Raw genomic sequence first — 16,994 nt, forward strand, 5'->3', positions numbered from 1 at the left:
CTACTCTCAAGAAGCTCACACAGGTGTACAAGGAGAGTGATATGAGAATGTTTATTGAAGCACTCCCTGTAATAATGAAAAAGAAGGAACTTCCTAATTAGCTCTCAATTGATAGTTAAACTAGCTTATTCTCATATGTTACCTGAACTCTCAGTATAACTAGTCAAAATTTTTCCATTAATTTTCATAACCCTTCTTTCTATACCATTTCCTTGGAAAGCATTAATGCATTTAAGTTGTAATGTCTTCCCTATATTTGTTTTACTTACCCAGTATATGGCTGTAATTTTTAATGATGATTAGAATTCCAGTTCCCCAGTTTTGAAGGCTATAATAATACTAAATAATGTTTATCTCAAATGACTATTAAAATAGAAATTTCTAGATTACCTTGTACAACAAAGTATTGAAGCATATCATCCTTCCCCATACATTTACTACAATAAAAAAAATTCAATTTTTTTTTTTTTTTTTTTTTAAGATTTGTTCATTTAGGGGCACTTCGGTGGCTCAGTGGGTCGAAGCCTCTGCCTTTGGCTCAGGTCATGATCCCAGGGTCCTGGGATTGAGCCCCACCTCAGACTCTCTGCTCAGCAGGGAGCCTGCTTCCCTTCCTTTCTCTCTAACTGCCTCTCTGTCTACTTGTGATCTCTGTCTGTCAAATAAATAAATACAAAACAATCTTTAAGATTTGTTCATTTATTTGAGAGAGAGAGAGCACAAATGGGAGGGACAGAGGGAGATGAAGATAATATCAAGCAGACGCTGCATTGAGCATAGAGTCTGACTCGGGGCTTGATCCCAGGACCATGAGATGACGACCTCACCCAAAACCAAGAGTCAGACACTTAACTGACTGTGCCACCAAGGTGTCCCCAAAACACTCAATATCTTTTTAATGCCTTTAACACAACCCATGAGGTCCAACACGCTTTGACTCCATCCTGGATTCTTCATTTTTATATAACATACTCTTTATAGTATCCTTCTATGGCTTTCTAAGTGGACTTTCTGGGTTTTTCATGTCATAGTCTAAAAATGCTTTTACATGCCAAAGTTAGCACCCCCATATTTTTCCTCCTTCATCTCTCTTTTTCTTTCTCATTCCCACACATCCTTTCTCAAACACATACAGACACACACACACACATACACACACACACACACCCCCATGTACATACTTACAACCTTAATAGAGTCTGTACAATACAAATTTTATGCCAGTGTTTAACATTACTTCCTTAGGGAAGTCTCCCTTGATGACATACATGGCCATAAGCTCTCATTGCAAACTACAATCTGTTTTCATAGTTATCATTACAACTACAATTAGATAATTATGTTTCAATTACTTTTGTTTTATATCCATCTCTCCCACTAGACTCTGCACATATTGTTAAATAAACGGTTGAATGCATGCATGAATGATTGAATGGATGGAATCAGGCCAACCTAAATTAGAATTTCCAATTAATGTCAAGCCACAGGTTTCTTATCTGAAAAAGAAAAAAAAAACTGGAGCAATAATATGTATTTTACAGAAGGTGAGGATTAAAGTATGTAAAGTGCAATAAAGTATGTAATGTATACATAGTAAATTTACAAATCACTGTCTCACTGTCAACTATTGGTTATAATGCTCTTTTCTCTATTTAAAAGACTTTAAATACCAAAAAAATACATAGATTTATTAAAAAGGCTATATGGGAGATTAAATAATCTGAAAACTCTCTTACCAAAAACATGTAGAAATACTTCAGGAAATCCTATTAAATGACTAGATAATTTTTAAAGAATCAAAGGGAAATTTCCAGGAGTTAAAATCAAGTGGGAGAAAAATATAAAACACGAAATACCCTTAATATTTCATAATGCTGGTTGATAATTGTAGGAATAAAGAAGCTTAAGTTTTGTTCCCTGCCTTACTGAGCACAGGAATTGAGACTTTGAACATGAGAATAAGAGGTTGAATTGAGATAAATACCAAATTTAGCATCCACCGTAGGCTTCATGCTAAGCAAGAAGCTGACTAGGATAATAAAATAATTAACACAGAGAGGCAATAAGGAAAATGGAAAGAATTTGCTAGCAAGGGATGGATGAGAATGAAAGAACTATCATCTCAGAGGGATGAGAAAAAACTTTTTTTTTTTCCCTCGGAGTGTGGCCAAAAATAATGAGCTCACTATCCAAAATTATAAAACACAAGAGAGAAAAAACAAACAAACAAACAAACAAACAAAAAAAAAACAGGATACTCTGAGTTAGAGTTAGCAAACATATCAAATAAATCAATGTGTAGTATACAAAAATTTTTTTTTAATAATACTAACAAAATTGACCAACTTAGACAATTTTATAAATTAAATAGAAGCAAGATGCTCATGAACAAATGGAAGAAGCAAATGCATGTTTGTAATTTTTGGAATATAGGATTATTAAATACTTAAGAAACCTCAGAATCTGCCAATATGTTGTTCGAGAGCATGGCTAGGGTAAATTAAATTTACAGATGGAGTTGAGAATTAATTTGTTACAGCATCAGAAATAAGTAATGAACATAATTGCAGTTTACCTTTATCCTAAAGTAATCTTTGCCCTGTTACTTGTGGGGTGCCTCAGTACCTTACACAAAACATTTACAAGCCAGATCTCAACCCCACCCTGTTTCTTCTAGGGGACAGATGTGGTATCGCCCTGATGATCTCTTCCTCTGGAGAGAATCGTTTGAACACCACTTGAGATCATACAAATGCAAAGGCTCTTACTAGAAGGGGGCAAACAATTATCCCACACATAGTACAAGGCTCTCCATCTCAGTTAAATTCCTAAACATTATTTGGTAAAACCAGGACCACTCTATCCCTGACATTATCAAGTAATGATCATTGACCCTCTTACCTCCCACAATGTTAATACTAGCCCAGCATCTTTTAAGCATCTTTGAGTTCTAGAAACAACACAATCTAACAGTTGTAAATATTTATGCTCCTAACCTTGGAGCAGCCAAATAAATAAATTAATAAACTTTGACAGACTCACAGATAATAATACAATAATAGTAGGGGACATTAACGTCCCACTCAGCAATAGACAGATCACCTAAGCAGAAGGTCAGGGCTTTGGAGGACACATTGGAACAGATGGACATTATTTTGGACAGAACTACCTTGATGATAATGAAGCTCAAGCCTCAGGGCCTCTTACTTGCAGGGATCCCTTCAATATTTACACTATTAATTTATATGCTCACATAACATATGTATGTGTGTGTATACATATATATACACACACACACATACATTAACACGATTTATATTTATATAAATATGTATGTTTATATATTTATGTAAAATTTTATGTATTTTACATAAACATATAAAGTTAGAGCATGGGATTACATAGAGAGAGCTATACGCAAGCATTTATATGTTTATGTAGCATGTGAGTATATATGGTATGTGAGTATATAATTATATAACATATACTACATAATATACAAGTGAATGTGATGCCTAATTATTTAGATTTATATACTATCATGTCAAATTTTAAAGAAATTTGAATTATTCTTTCATATGTCTTATTACCTTATTAAATTTACTTATTCTGCAGAAAAATAATCATATATAATTAAAACATAATTGAAGCTGTTCTAGTTGAGACTCAAAGCATACACTGAAAGAAAGATTTGATAAACCTTGAAATGCCAAACATCTTACATATGAAATAGAAACTAAAAACTTTTATGGTCAATTTATAAAGACATTGGAGTGCAATCATGATAGCCACTTGACTAGAGATAATGAAAATCACAAATAATTGTGTTTTGTTTTATATCCATCTCTCCCACTAGACTCTGCACATATTGTTAAATAAATGGTTGAATGCATGCATGAATGATTGAATGGATGGAATCAGGCCAACCTAAATTAGAACATGAGATTCAGAACATCTCCAAACATGAGAACATGAGATTCAGAACATCTCCAAATTGGAAATGAAAAAGCAGAAGGAATATGCAAGTAATAGTAAAGTAATGCACAGTTTATAGGATCTGAACAGCACATACAAGAATACTGATAATAGTTTCATTTTGAGGAATTATTTAACTTTGGTAGATAAAATGAAATTCCATGATTTTTACTGAAATACAGTTCATGTTGTCATAATGTAAAATTCATAATCAAATTTGAAAAAGATACTGACAACAAAATAGTGAGTATCAGGAATTAAAAACTATTTCAGAGTTGTCACTACACAAAGATAGTTAAAATGCCTTAATATCTTATAGCTCATAAAATAAAAAAACTTGAAGAAGCTTCCCTATGTTTGACAAATCTGAAAATGTACACACTAAAGTTGAGATAAATTTCTTCAAGCCATCAATACTAATAAGCAATATTAGTCAACTATGCTAAAGAAAAGTTTGGATTGTCTTTCTTTTTTCTCTTTAGAATATTATTTTAAAAATGTATTATCATCTGAAGGCAAAAATAAAAAAATACATAATCAAAATATTGATAAATATAGTTATTTTAGAAAGTTAATTAGTGTCCTTTGTTTTCTTTTAGATTACATGTTTGTGGTATACATGATACTTTCATAATTTATAGATTGTTGTAATTTATTTTATTATTTTAAATATGCATTTTCACAAGTAGCATTCATAATTTTGTAAATTATTATATATAATTTTTTAGTCCCACAAAATTAAGATATGGTCCAGTGTGGTGATAGATTTTTAATAGATTATTACCTTTCACTCATTCGTATAACATGTGTGAAAGCATGTGACATAAACATATATGTATCAAAATGTGTACAGAAACATGTAACCTGTATTTATAAAGTAATGATAATGTACTTTCCCTGTATCTGTAAACAGTAAGATATTATAGAGCCCACAGATGACTTCAAAGTGACTCAATTCTCAAAGCACACATCAAAGAGATCCATACCTGACTCTTGCTAGAAAACTCCCATCAGTCTTCAACTACAGTGATTAAAAAAACAAGCAAAAAACAAAAACAAAAAACCAACCGCCCTTCCCCCCAAAACTAAGACCCTGGATAATGGTCAGCACATTTATGAGATCTTGAAACCTGAGAAGGTTTAGGGATTTGAAACTGATGGTGGAGGCACAAAGGCCACATGATTACCTCTCAAGGAAGAGTTGTGTTGGTTTTGACAAATATGACCATAAGAAAACACCACTGATGGCAAGATTGCCAGATTAGCAAAGTATATTAATATCACTCTAACCAAGGGGACTTGGGGCTCCTCTTTTCTCAGTGAAGGCACCTGATTATGTCCTTAACAGCATCACCAAACTTCATTGTCAGGTTAGATAGAGCTGCCCTCTCTGTCAGGATTATTGTGTCTTCATCATTAGCACCAGTTGGAGGCAAGAGGAGGAAGGTTTAAGAGAAGAAAAGGGCATGGGGAGTGATGAACAGCATGTATTTCTTGAATTCGAAATCGCTGAAGACTTACCTCCATCTTGTGTTAGATGAAGAGGTGAGTTTAAAATCAAATATGAAACCTAATCTTTAGAATACAAAACACGTCATTTTATGTTTTTTTTTTATTTTTAAAACATATCATTTTAATAACAGAAAATATATAGAACTACCCTGAGTTATCATTTTAATCCCATTATTCTGTGGAAGCAAGTACGTGATTTCTCTATAAAGTATAGTATATTTTAGCTACTGAAGGAAAAAAAAAATCTGTGTTTAAGTCAATAAATTAACAGCAACAATAAATACCTAATACAAATGTGAAAATATTTTAGGAATTGTATACTTAGTTGGAGACTCAGATTTCTAGTCTTTGGATACTTACCTTATAAAAACAGTAAACATGCTTCAAAATGTTATTTTATAAATGATTATGTGTTAAATATTCTGGTGGAAACACTGATAATAATTTTTATGGCATCTTAGGGGAGGGAGATACTTCTTTAAGTTATGGCTATTATAAGAAAGTCTGTGGATATCAACCTTGAAAGATTAGTAGATTTTGAATTCCTAGACAGATATAAAAGAATGTAGTCTTTATCACAGATATTTTAAATGACAGATATAGTTTGTGTGGGAAATTAATGTCATGAAATATGCCTAAATTTACTCAACACAAATTCATGATAGTATTTATTGCTTTGTAGTGTAAATTATAGAATTCAAATTCTGTATGATTCGGGTGCCTGTGTGGCTCACTTGTTAAGCATCTGCCTTCGGCTCTGTTCATGATCCCAGGATCCTGGGATCGAGCCCTGCATCCAGGTCCAAGCTTGACATGAATCCTGCTTCTCTTACTCCTACTCCCCATGCTTGTGTTCCCTCTCTTGCTCTCTCTCTCTCTCTCTGACAAATAAATAAATAAATAAATAAATAAATGAAATCTTTTAAAAACTCTGTATGATTCTCTCAAACAATGCATTTTAAATGCTTATGGTTTTTTATTACACCATCGTAAAAGAATAAAGGTATAAAGTTTTATATATTTTATTTTTGTGTTCTTTTTGTTGCTATCTTATTCATAAAGCAGCAATATGTTTTCTAGAAACATCTTTTTTAAATAAATTACTATAGACCACATGGCTTGCTATTCATCTTTAAAAAAGGACATGGAATCAAATGACAACTACACAGATGATCCTAAGATGAAAATGATATCAACAAGGTCATATATGCTAGAAAAATTTAAATCATTCAACTGCTTAAAATGTTGCCTTCATTTCTCCCTGTTAGATAGAAACCAATCTGACCCCTAGGCAACACAAAAGATAAATTGTACCTTTTCTACTTACTTCCTTCATGGGATATTAGAAGTTTACTTAAAAGAATCCCTGGGAACAAACAGCAAGCCTTCTCAATTATTTTCTAAACATATACATAAGAAACTTCTGTAGGGTAGAAATAAACTGTGCAAAACTCATCTTCCTTAAAAACAATCCTTAGCTGGAAACAGAGGGAAATTTTCTATGACAAAAACACTTTGTAACAAACCCAAAAAGGAAAGACAGCATCCTAACATAGTCCCTTGTGTTGATTTAAAAGTGTTTCGTAGGCATCTTGGACATTATCAGATACTGAAAAATAAATTTAGGCTCTTCACCCTTGAGATTTTAAGGAAACCTTATGAAAAGATAGAGCAGTATCAAAATACATTTTACTCTCACCTTGAGCCAACTGCAAGCTTTGTTTTTTCAAAAGTTGCTTTTATACTTCAGAGTATATGTTTGAAAAATGTTAAAGATCTTGTTTCTCTAATTTGCTTTGATTATTGCATAGTAAAGAAGGAGAAATTTAGGTTAAAATGTTAAAATGGGGGCGCCTGGGTGGCTCAGTGGGTTAAGCCGCTGCCTTCAGCTCAGGTCATGATCTCAGGGTCCTGGGATCGAGTCCCGCATCGGGCTCTCTGCTCAGCAGGGAGCCTGCTTCTTCCTCTCTCTCTCTCTGCCTGCCTCTCTGCCTACTTGTGATCTCTCTCTGTCATATTTGATATGAAATATCAAATAAAATCTTTAAAAAAATGCTAAAATGGTCATGTAGGCTGTTTATATGACACCAATGCATTTGTGTAGAAAACAATAAAATTATGAGACTAATGTTTATGCTACATGATAGATATGCGTCAATGGCTATCTTCTGTTTTGTGGAGTTAGCTTAATGTACGTATATTTCATAAAGGGATGTCACAGTTTTGTTTTAAGGGTATAATTTGTGTAAAAACTGTATAATGTATACATAGAGTTAATGTAGTTCCCCTGACAGAACTTTGAGTTGACAGACTTTGAATACAACATAAGGTGGAATAGGATTTCATGTGCAGTTAAGAGATAACAAGTAGGGGGGGGCACGTGAGCGGCTCACTCATTAAACATCTACCTTCAGCTCAGGTTGTGATCATAGAATCCTGGGATAGAACCTACACTGGGACTCCCTGCTCAGTGGAAAGCCTGCTTCTCCCTCTCCCACCCGCCCTGCTGTGTTCTATCTCTCGCTGTGTCTCTGTCAAATAAATAAATAAATAAATAAATCTTAAAAAAAAAAAAATTAACAGGTAATAAGTTTACATCAACTTTAACCAAAGATTATAAATTGCTGAAATATGCAAGAATCTCATGCTTACCAGAAATCAGAACAGCTTTCAAAGTAAAACTTTTTTTAAAAGCAACAATATAGGGGTGACTGGGTTGCTCAGTCGGTTAAGCCTCTGCCTTCAGCTCAGGTCATGATCTCAGGGTCCTGGGATTGAGCCCCACATCGAGCCCCGCATAAGGCTCTCTCAGTTTCCTCTCTCAGACTTAGCTCTTTCATCCATTTGAATTAATTTTTGTGTATGGTGTAAGAGGTGGTCCAGTTTCATTCTTCTGCATTTTGCTATCTGTTTTCCCAACACCATTTGTTGAAGAGACTGTCTTTTTTTCCATTGGATATTCCTTCCTGCTTTGTTGAAGATTAGTTGATCATATAGTTGTGGGTCCATTTCTGAGTTTTCTATTTTGTTCCATTAATGTATGCATCTGTTTTTGTGCTATGACAACTTTAAATATTGTACATTATTAATTGTTTTGGATTTCATCAAAATGAAATTATACAGTTCTTATGTTGTTCTTAGTATCTGTCTTCTTTAGCTCAGTTTTCTGTGGAGCCATCATATTATCATATGTAGTGATTATTATTCCCATCTCTTATATAACATTCTATAGAATGAATATATGAGCTTATTTCTCCACTTTATTGTGAATACACTTAGGTTATTTCTAGAATGAGGCTAATATAAATAGTGCTATAATAAACATTTTGGTATATGTCTTTTGGTAGATAAATATATGAATTTCTGCTTGACATATTTGGAAGAATGAAAATTCTGAGTCATAGAATATAAATATTTTGTGTCTTAGTAGGTATTGCCAAAAAGTTTTCCAAATTGGTTATACCATATGTATCTGGCTGACTCAGTTGGTAAAGCACACAACTCTTGATATCAGGGTTGTGACTTCAAGCCCTATGTTGCACAAGGAGCTTACTAGAAAAAAAGAAATGAAAACATACCTCGACATAAATTGGTTGTACCAATTTACATTCCCATATGAATGAATTTGTTTGATTATTAGTGGTTGATGGGTATAAACTTTTCATGTGTTTTTAAATTATTTCAGTATTTTTACCCAAAAGTCTTGACTCAAGTCTTGTCCATGTTTATTAGAATCACCTATCCTTTTGTCATTGATTTGTAAAGATTTTTTTTTTTTTCTAATTCAGGACACAAATCCTCCGTCATAAAAGATACACATATTTAGTATCATCTCTGGCTCTGAGGGTTACTTTTCATTCTCTAATGGTGTCTTTTAATGAGCAAATACTCTTCATTTTAATGTGACTTACACTATAAATCTTTTTGTTAATTTTTTTTGTGTGTGTCCTATTTGCAATCATAAAATTATTTTCTTTTGTTATGTTCTAGAAAATGAGGTATTTTCACATTAAATTTAAAATCTATCTGAAATTAATTTATACATGTAGTGTGAGGTAGATTTCAAGATTCACTTATTTTTCAAATGGATATTCCGTTGACCTAGAACCATTTACTTAAAGATTATTCTTTTACCCACTGCATTATGAGTGTTCATTTATAAACTCTGTATTCCATTGGTCAACAATTATTTGTGCCAACTTCATCCAGGCTTGCTGCATATATAATTCTTTATGCCAGTTATACACCCTCTAATTTTTTTTTAATTTCTAATGATTACATTGGCTATACTTTTGCTATCTATCTATCTGAATTGTCAGATTACACAAAAATCTGCCTTACTCACAAACAGAAACTCACACATACACACAGAGAGGATATATACTCCTCCATTTGTTTAGATCTTCTTTAATTTCCTTGTTAATGACTTATGGATTATTGTTTTATTCCTAGGTATGTGCTGTTTTTGATGATATTACAACTGGTGTCAATTTAAATGTGCTCATTGCTGTTGTATGCCATTACATTTGATTTTTTTTCAAGTTTTAACATATTATTGAAGTATAATTTACATACAATAAACTGCATATATTTAAGATGTAAAATCTGATGCATTTTAACCTTTACCAATATCCATAAAAAATCACCAGAATCCCAGAATCAACATTTTTATCACCCACAAAATCCCCTTTATATTCCTTCAGAAATCATTTCACCCATTCCTTTACCATTAACCCAAACACTGTAATGAATTCTCTCACTATAGATTAGTTTGCATGTTCTAGATTTTTTATGTTAATGAAATCAAATAAATGCTTTTTATTGTCTGACTTATTTCACTCAGCTTATTTATTTGGGTATTCACCTATTTTTGTTGCATGTATTAGTAAATCATTACTCCTAATTGCGGAATATCATTTATCAGTATGACATTTAATTTATTATATGTATATATCATAAATTTTTCATCCATTCACCTGTTGATGGACATATGGGTCATGTGAGATTTGACTAATACAATAAAGCTGCTATAATCATTTGTATTCAGGTCTTTTTGTAAATTTATGCTTTTTTTCCTATGCAATAGATCAATAAGATCAATAATGAGATCAGTACAAATAAAGCAGTAGCTAGAGTATATGTATTTCTTTTTGTACTAAGCATATGACTTTTTTTTTAAAGATTTTATTTATTTGACAGACAGAGATCACAAGTAGGCAGAGAGGCAGGCAGAGAGAGAGAGGAGGAAGCAGGCTCCCTACTGAGCAGAGAGCCCGATGTGGGGCTCGATCCCAGGACCCTGGGACCATGACCCGAGCCGAAGGCAGAGGCCTTAACCTACTGAGCCACCCAGGCGCCCCACATATGATTTTTTTAAAGCCTACTGATGGTAAATTACAATGACTGCTTATGGAACGTGACAGCAACTTTCACTCCTAGGATAAACCCAACTTGGTCATGGTGTTTTTTTTTCTTTTAGAATATTGTTGGCTTCTACATGGAAAAATGTTTTTATCTATGTTCATGATTCATATTCATGTGCATTTTTTTCTTGTCAAATGTATTTTTCTGGTTTTGATATGGGTATGATGCTGGCCTAATAAAATTAGCTAGAAAGAGTTCCCTTCTCTTCAATTTTCTTGAAATAAGTCCCATAAATGTTGATAGAATTGACCAGTAAAGTCATTTGGGCTTGGAGCTTAATACTGAGAAAGTTACCTACAAATTTGTATCGGGAACTACAAATTTGAATGGGGATGCTATTTCTGAGGTTGGATATTGGTTATTTCTTTTGTCTCTTTTTACTTTGATCATTCTGTGGTTAGATATTCATCAATTTTATTAATCTTCTTTAAGAACCAGTTTTTAGTTTCAGATATTTTCTTTTCTTTTCTTTCTTTCCTTCTTTTTTCTTTTTTTTTCAAATTACTATTTCTGTTCTACTTCTTGAATAGATTACTTTTCTATTTTCTTTGCAGTCTTAAGGTTGGCTGAGGTCACTGGTTTGGAACCTTTCTTCTACCCTAAAAAAAAGTATTGCTCTAAATTTCCCTCTAAATTCAATTTTATTGGTAGCTTACACATTTTGGTATGTTGCCTTTTATTTTCATCTAATTTCAAATGCTAATTTCTCTTTTGAGTTATATCTTGTTACATGAATCATATATGAGTGGGTTATAGTGGATTTTTAAATTTCTCCTTCCAAATCATTAGTTCTTGGGTCATGTGTTTCTGATTTTGTTACTATGTTCATAAACATTTAAGAATGTTACATCATGGGACATCTGGGTGGCTCAGTGGTTTAAGCGTCTGCCTTTGGCTCAGGTCATGATCCTAGAGTCCTGGGATTGAGTCCTGTATGAGGCTCATTGCTCAGCAGGAGCCTGCTTCTCCCTCTACCTTCCTCTCCCTTGTCTTGTGCTTGCTCTCAATCTCTCTCTCTCTCTCTCTGACAAATAAATAAAATCTTGAAAAAAAGAATGTTACATGATCTTGATAAATTGATCTCTTATTAATTATGAATTGACTTTCTTTTTCCTATGTAATAGTTGCTGGTCTGAGATTTACCTTGTCTGATACTAAGATAGCCAATTGGCTTTCTTTTGATTAGTGTTGGGACGATATATTCTTCTACATCCTTTTTTTTTTTTTTTTAAATCTCATATGTGCTTAAATTTGTATCAGCAGAATATTTGAGTCTTTCTTTTTCATCTAATTTGACAATTTCTGCCTTAAAATTGGATGGTGTTTACACCATTTACATCTAATAGGATTATGATATCATTTAGGTTAAATCTACTATCTTTCTATTTTATTTCTATGTGGTTTTCTGTCTCCCTTTCCTTGTGTTTTCCTTTATTGGAGAACAACTGAGTATTTTTTATTATCCACTCTTTTTTTTTTTATGGCCAATGATATATAACTTTAAGAGTGTGCACATATGTGCATGTGTGTGTGTGTGTGTGTGTGTGTGTGTGTGTGTGTGTATTTAGTGGTTTCTTTAACATTTAGAATATATATCTTCAATTAATCAAAATCTGCCTTTGTTATTAAATGTGAGATAGTGTGTATGTTGTACCTTAGTTATTAGTTTTTTAATTTATATGTTTACCTCTCATTTATCCTAGCTTTTGCTATGAAGCCATTCAGTTGTTTCAAATGAGCTACTAATATATTTATTAGGACTTTTCTTTTCTTTTTTTTTAAATTTTTTTTTAAAGATTTTATTTATTTATTTGTGAGAGACAGAGGGAGAGAGAGCGAGCGAGCACAGGCAGACAGAGAGGCAGGCAGAGGCAGAAGGAGAAGCAGGCTCCCTGCCGAGCAAGGAGCCTGATATGGGACTCGATCCCAGAACCCTGGGATCATGACCTGAGCCGAAGGCAGCTGCTTAACCAACTGAGCCACCCAGGCGTCCCAGGACTTTTCTTTTGAGGCTCATAAACTACAGTTTTTCTTCTTTTAACACATTAAAACTGAAAAACATATCCACACTAATCTTCAACATCTTTGTATCCTATTTATTTAGTCAGTTAGATGGTTTTGTGCAGTTCACAATTTACATTCTCAGGGAGAAAACCTGAAGCTTGTCAGAATTATGTCCTTATTCCCTTTCACTTACTAAAATTTTAGCTCATACATGCCCTGGCTTTCTTTTCTTTCTTTCTTTTTTTTTTTTAAAGATTTTATTTATTTATTTGACAGATAGAGATCACAAGTAGGCAGAGAGGCAGGTGGTGGGGGCGGGGGAAGCAGGCTCCCTGCTGGGCAGAGAGCCCAATGAGGGGCTCAATTCCAGGACCCTGAGATCATGACCTGAGCTGAAGGCAGAGTCTTAACCCCCTGAGCCACCCAGGCGCCCGGCCCTGGCTTTCTTAATAGCCCTCTTCTAGCACCATCAACTACCATGTCTGCTGCTTCTCTGACTCTTGGTGTCATAACCTTTTCTGGAGTTACCAGCCTTTCACTATGAACCAAGTATTGGCAAATACTTGTAGGAAAAGTTTAAGTTTAACTATAGAATATTAACTTACCTCTCTGTTCCTTCATTCTCTCTGGGGTTCTATTTGTATTAGCATTACTCCAAAATCTTCAATCAGAATAATTATTTCATTTATTTCCTATTTTTGGTTTTGATTTGCATATAAGCTGGCTTTTTTAGTGTTTCTTGATGGGTGCATTTTTCTTTAAGTTATTCCATCATAGGTGTAAGTGGAAAATTGTGTGAATATACCTTAATACTCTCAGTAAGATATTAATCTTTGTATAGGCCATTTAAAAAACTAAGCTAAAATATATATTTACTTCAACATAATTTTTAGATGCCCATTATCTTCTATATCAGTAAATCCTTCCACCACAGACTAATCCTTTAATGTCTTCACTATGCTCTAAAAAATGAATTGCTGAGAATAAGTAGACAAACCGTGTGTGAGTGAATTTGTATTTTCCCATATATAAAGTCATTCCGTCATTCAGTATTTCTAGCTATGTTTCATCAGTTATTCCTTCTGTTAAGTGGCTACTTCACATGTTTTAACTCTTCAGCTCTGTTTTCTACAACCATCCTTGGTTACAGTATCCTCTCTTTCACCCAACCTGTCTCAAAGAAACAAAGGCATGAACTCCTTCAATTCTTGCCCTCATTGAAACTTAACTTGTTAATGTTTTCATTGTCTTTAGGCTACTGAGTCTACTGGTCTGTCTTTTAAGTTAAGAGTTTTAGCTTCCTCTCAACATTTCATATTCTCTTTTCCTGGATATTGTCACCTCTCTTTTTTCTTCATCCTTTCTCTACTGCTCTGCTTGAGTGTATCTTTCTTACCTTCCATTCTTTTCTTGTCTTTTATTTAACTTTTATGTTCTCCTGCACTTCTCTAGTTATTTCAGTTGAAGGACAGTATGTATCTTAATGACTTTATGTTCCACCAAGCCATTAGACATATTCTGGTACTGAAAATAATGAATTTATCTCTAAATACTGACTCTTTTAGTGATCTCTTTATATTTTGAATACCTTTTCTCTCTTGACTTCCTTCATTCTTAGCACAGGCAATTTTGAGCAGCCTTCACCTATTACCTGTTTTGCTCAGTCTGTTTATATTTCTTCTCCCCAACTCCACAGTTGTCTCCTTGAAGCTGAATTCTTATCTTACTGAGTCTAGACTAGCCTTGACATATAATTAGGTTAAAAATACATGTTAAATGGCAAATAATGGATTGATTGATATCTGAATAATATGTAAATTATCACCTTATATCTATGATCCAATTTCTTTTTTCTATTTTTTTACTTGCATGTTAATATTTACACCATCCAGAAGTCCATCTTTGGCATTCTTTTCTCACTTTATACAAACCACTTTAGTTGTATTATCTTGGGGCATGGCTTATTATCTTAGGGCATGGCCTTGACTAATATGTATACATTAGTCCATGTTCTTCAAATATGTACTTACATAGCCACATTTTAATGTTTACTGGTCTCCCTTGAAATTTTCTAAATCTGTTTGATTCAACAAGTTCAAATTTTCATACATCTTTTCCCCTAAGATAGAGGGGAAGCCAGGAAGCCGGCAATCTTTTAAATTTGTATTATTAATTTTATTTCTTACCACTATGTGCAATGGGTTACCACATCCTAAGAATGATGAAGTAAATTCAGTTTTTCTTTGACTACGAACATAATAAATATTCTTAGTGAACTATTTTGACAATAAATTTAAAAGAAAAAATATAAAATAATCTTATGATCTGGAGTTAAAACTTTAATCTTTGATCAGTCTCTTTTTTCTTAGGCATATTTTTCAGTAGGTTTGATCTTATAGGCCATGTAATCTTGTATTTGCTTTATATTACTGAACATATATGTTTTAAAAATTGTACACTAAAAATATTACTTTCACTGAATTGAATGTTTCGGCAATTTCCATTTATTTTACTATTATAAGTAATGTTTTATTGAACTTCTTTGTGCAAGACACTTTTATTTACAGTTATTTCCATATGATTGATTCCTAAAAGTGGAATAACTGTCAATGAACATGAATAATTTGAAGACTCTTCATACATATTACCAACATATTTCCCAAAAGAGATATAACAATTTGTACAACCTACAGGAGTGTCCATTTCCCTCTACCCTGGATAGTATTGACTATTTTCATTTTAAAGAGAATAAAACACATCAAAAATAAAATTTATACACCTTGATATATATGTTACATTAATCCTACTTCTTAACAGTTTCTCAAATCAATACACTCCTCTGTTTTTACTGCAGCTGGCTTGGATTTGGCTCTTATAATTTGTCTGCTGTGTAGCATTTGCCTCATAAATGGCATTTCAGCCTTTGTTAAAATCTTCCTCCATTCTTTTGTCAACATTGTAAAGAATGAATTTCTAAAATTCTAATTTAGTTCTGTATCTCTCATGTGTATAACATAGTCTCTAAATGATTCTGCATGCACAATAAATACACAATAGAATCTCAGCCTCATGATACAGAATTCAGAAGAGATCTCGTATCAACAGAAAAACATTTCTGGCCTTTGAATTCTGCAAAAAGCTATCTTGTATTTATTTATCAGAGCTGTACATTCTCACACCATGTTTTTTATGATTATTTATTTAATACCTTTCCTTTACCTACAATTCTCAGCCCTTTCCACTTTGACTGTAAGCTCTGTGAAGACAGGGACATGTCCATCTTACTTGTTCCCATATCCCTAATACCAAGCCCCGTGTATGTCAAAGACATGGCATAATTATGTAAGTGGGTTGTGAATGAATTATCTTTATTTTCTCTTCCTTAACATCTCAGTTTCATTCCCCCAGATTTCTAAAACAAATATTAATGATATATTATCTGTAATTTACTGACATGCAGATAGTTTCTGGGGTAGATTATGCTTTTTTGTTTCTCTTTTCTCTGAATTTGCTTTTTGCAGTTCTATGTTCAACAAAGAAATCACTTCTTACAATGAACTCTTAATATGAATTGACCCTTCTTACTCTGTAAATTTTTCCCACTACCTGATCACCCATCTCAGGAAGGTTTGGAGGATCCCACTCTATAGTCTCCATAAAACTTTTTGAATTTCTATTTTAACAACTAGCTAGATTCCTTCTATCTGTTTTTGTCAGTTTCTTGTCCTTACTGAGATTTCCCTGAGGAAATATATTTGTGAATCAATTGCTGTTATAACATTATTTGTTCCATTAGCAAAACAACAAAAATTAACTACTTCAAGTGTTTTGTAAGGAGATTGATTAATAAGCTTAAAAAAATAAGTGACGTGCCCTACAGAAGCAGAAGCTGGAATGAGCACTTCCTACATACATGCTGTAATAGATAAGAACATAATTTGGATGAACCATGGAACCTAGTTCATATTGTTATATAACATAAGGCTTTTATACAGAAACTGTTTTTGTTTATTGCACTAGGTTCAGGTGAATGAGAGGAATACCATGAAGCATACTATTTGTTCATGAAAATAACTTAA

This window comes from Mustela erminea, chromosome 15 (genome assembly GCF_009829155.1).
Source record: "Mustela erminea isolate mMusErm1 chromosome 15, mMusErm1.Pri, whole genome shotgun sequence".
In the NCBI taxonomy this organism is placed as follows: domain Eukaryota; kingdom Metazoa; phylum Chordata; class Mammalia; order Carnivora; family Mustelidae; genus Mustela; species Mustela erminea.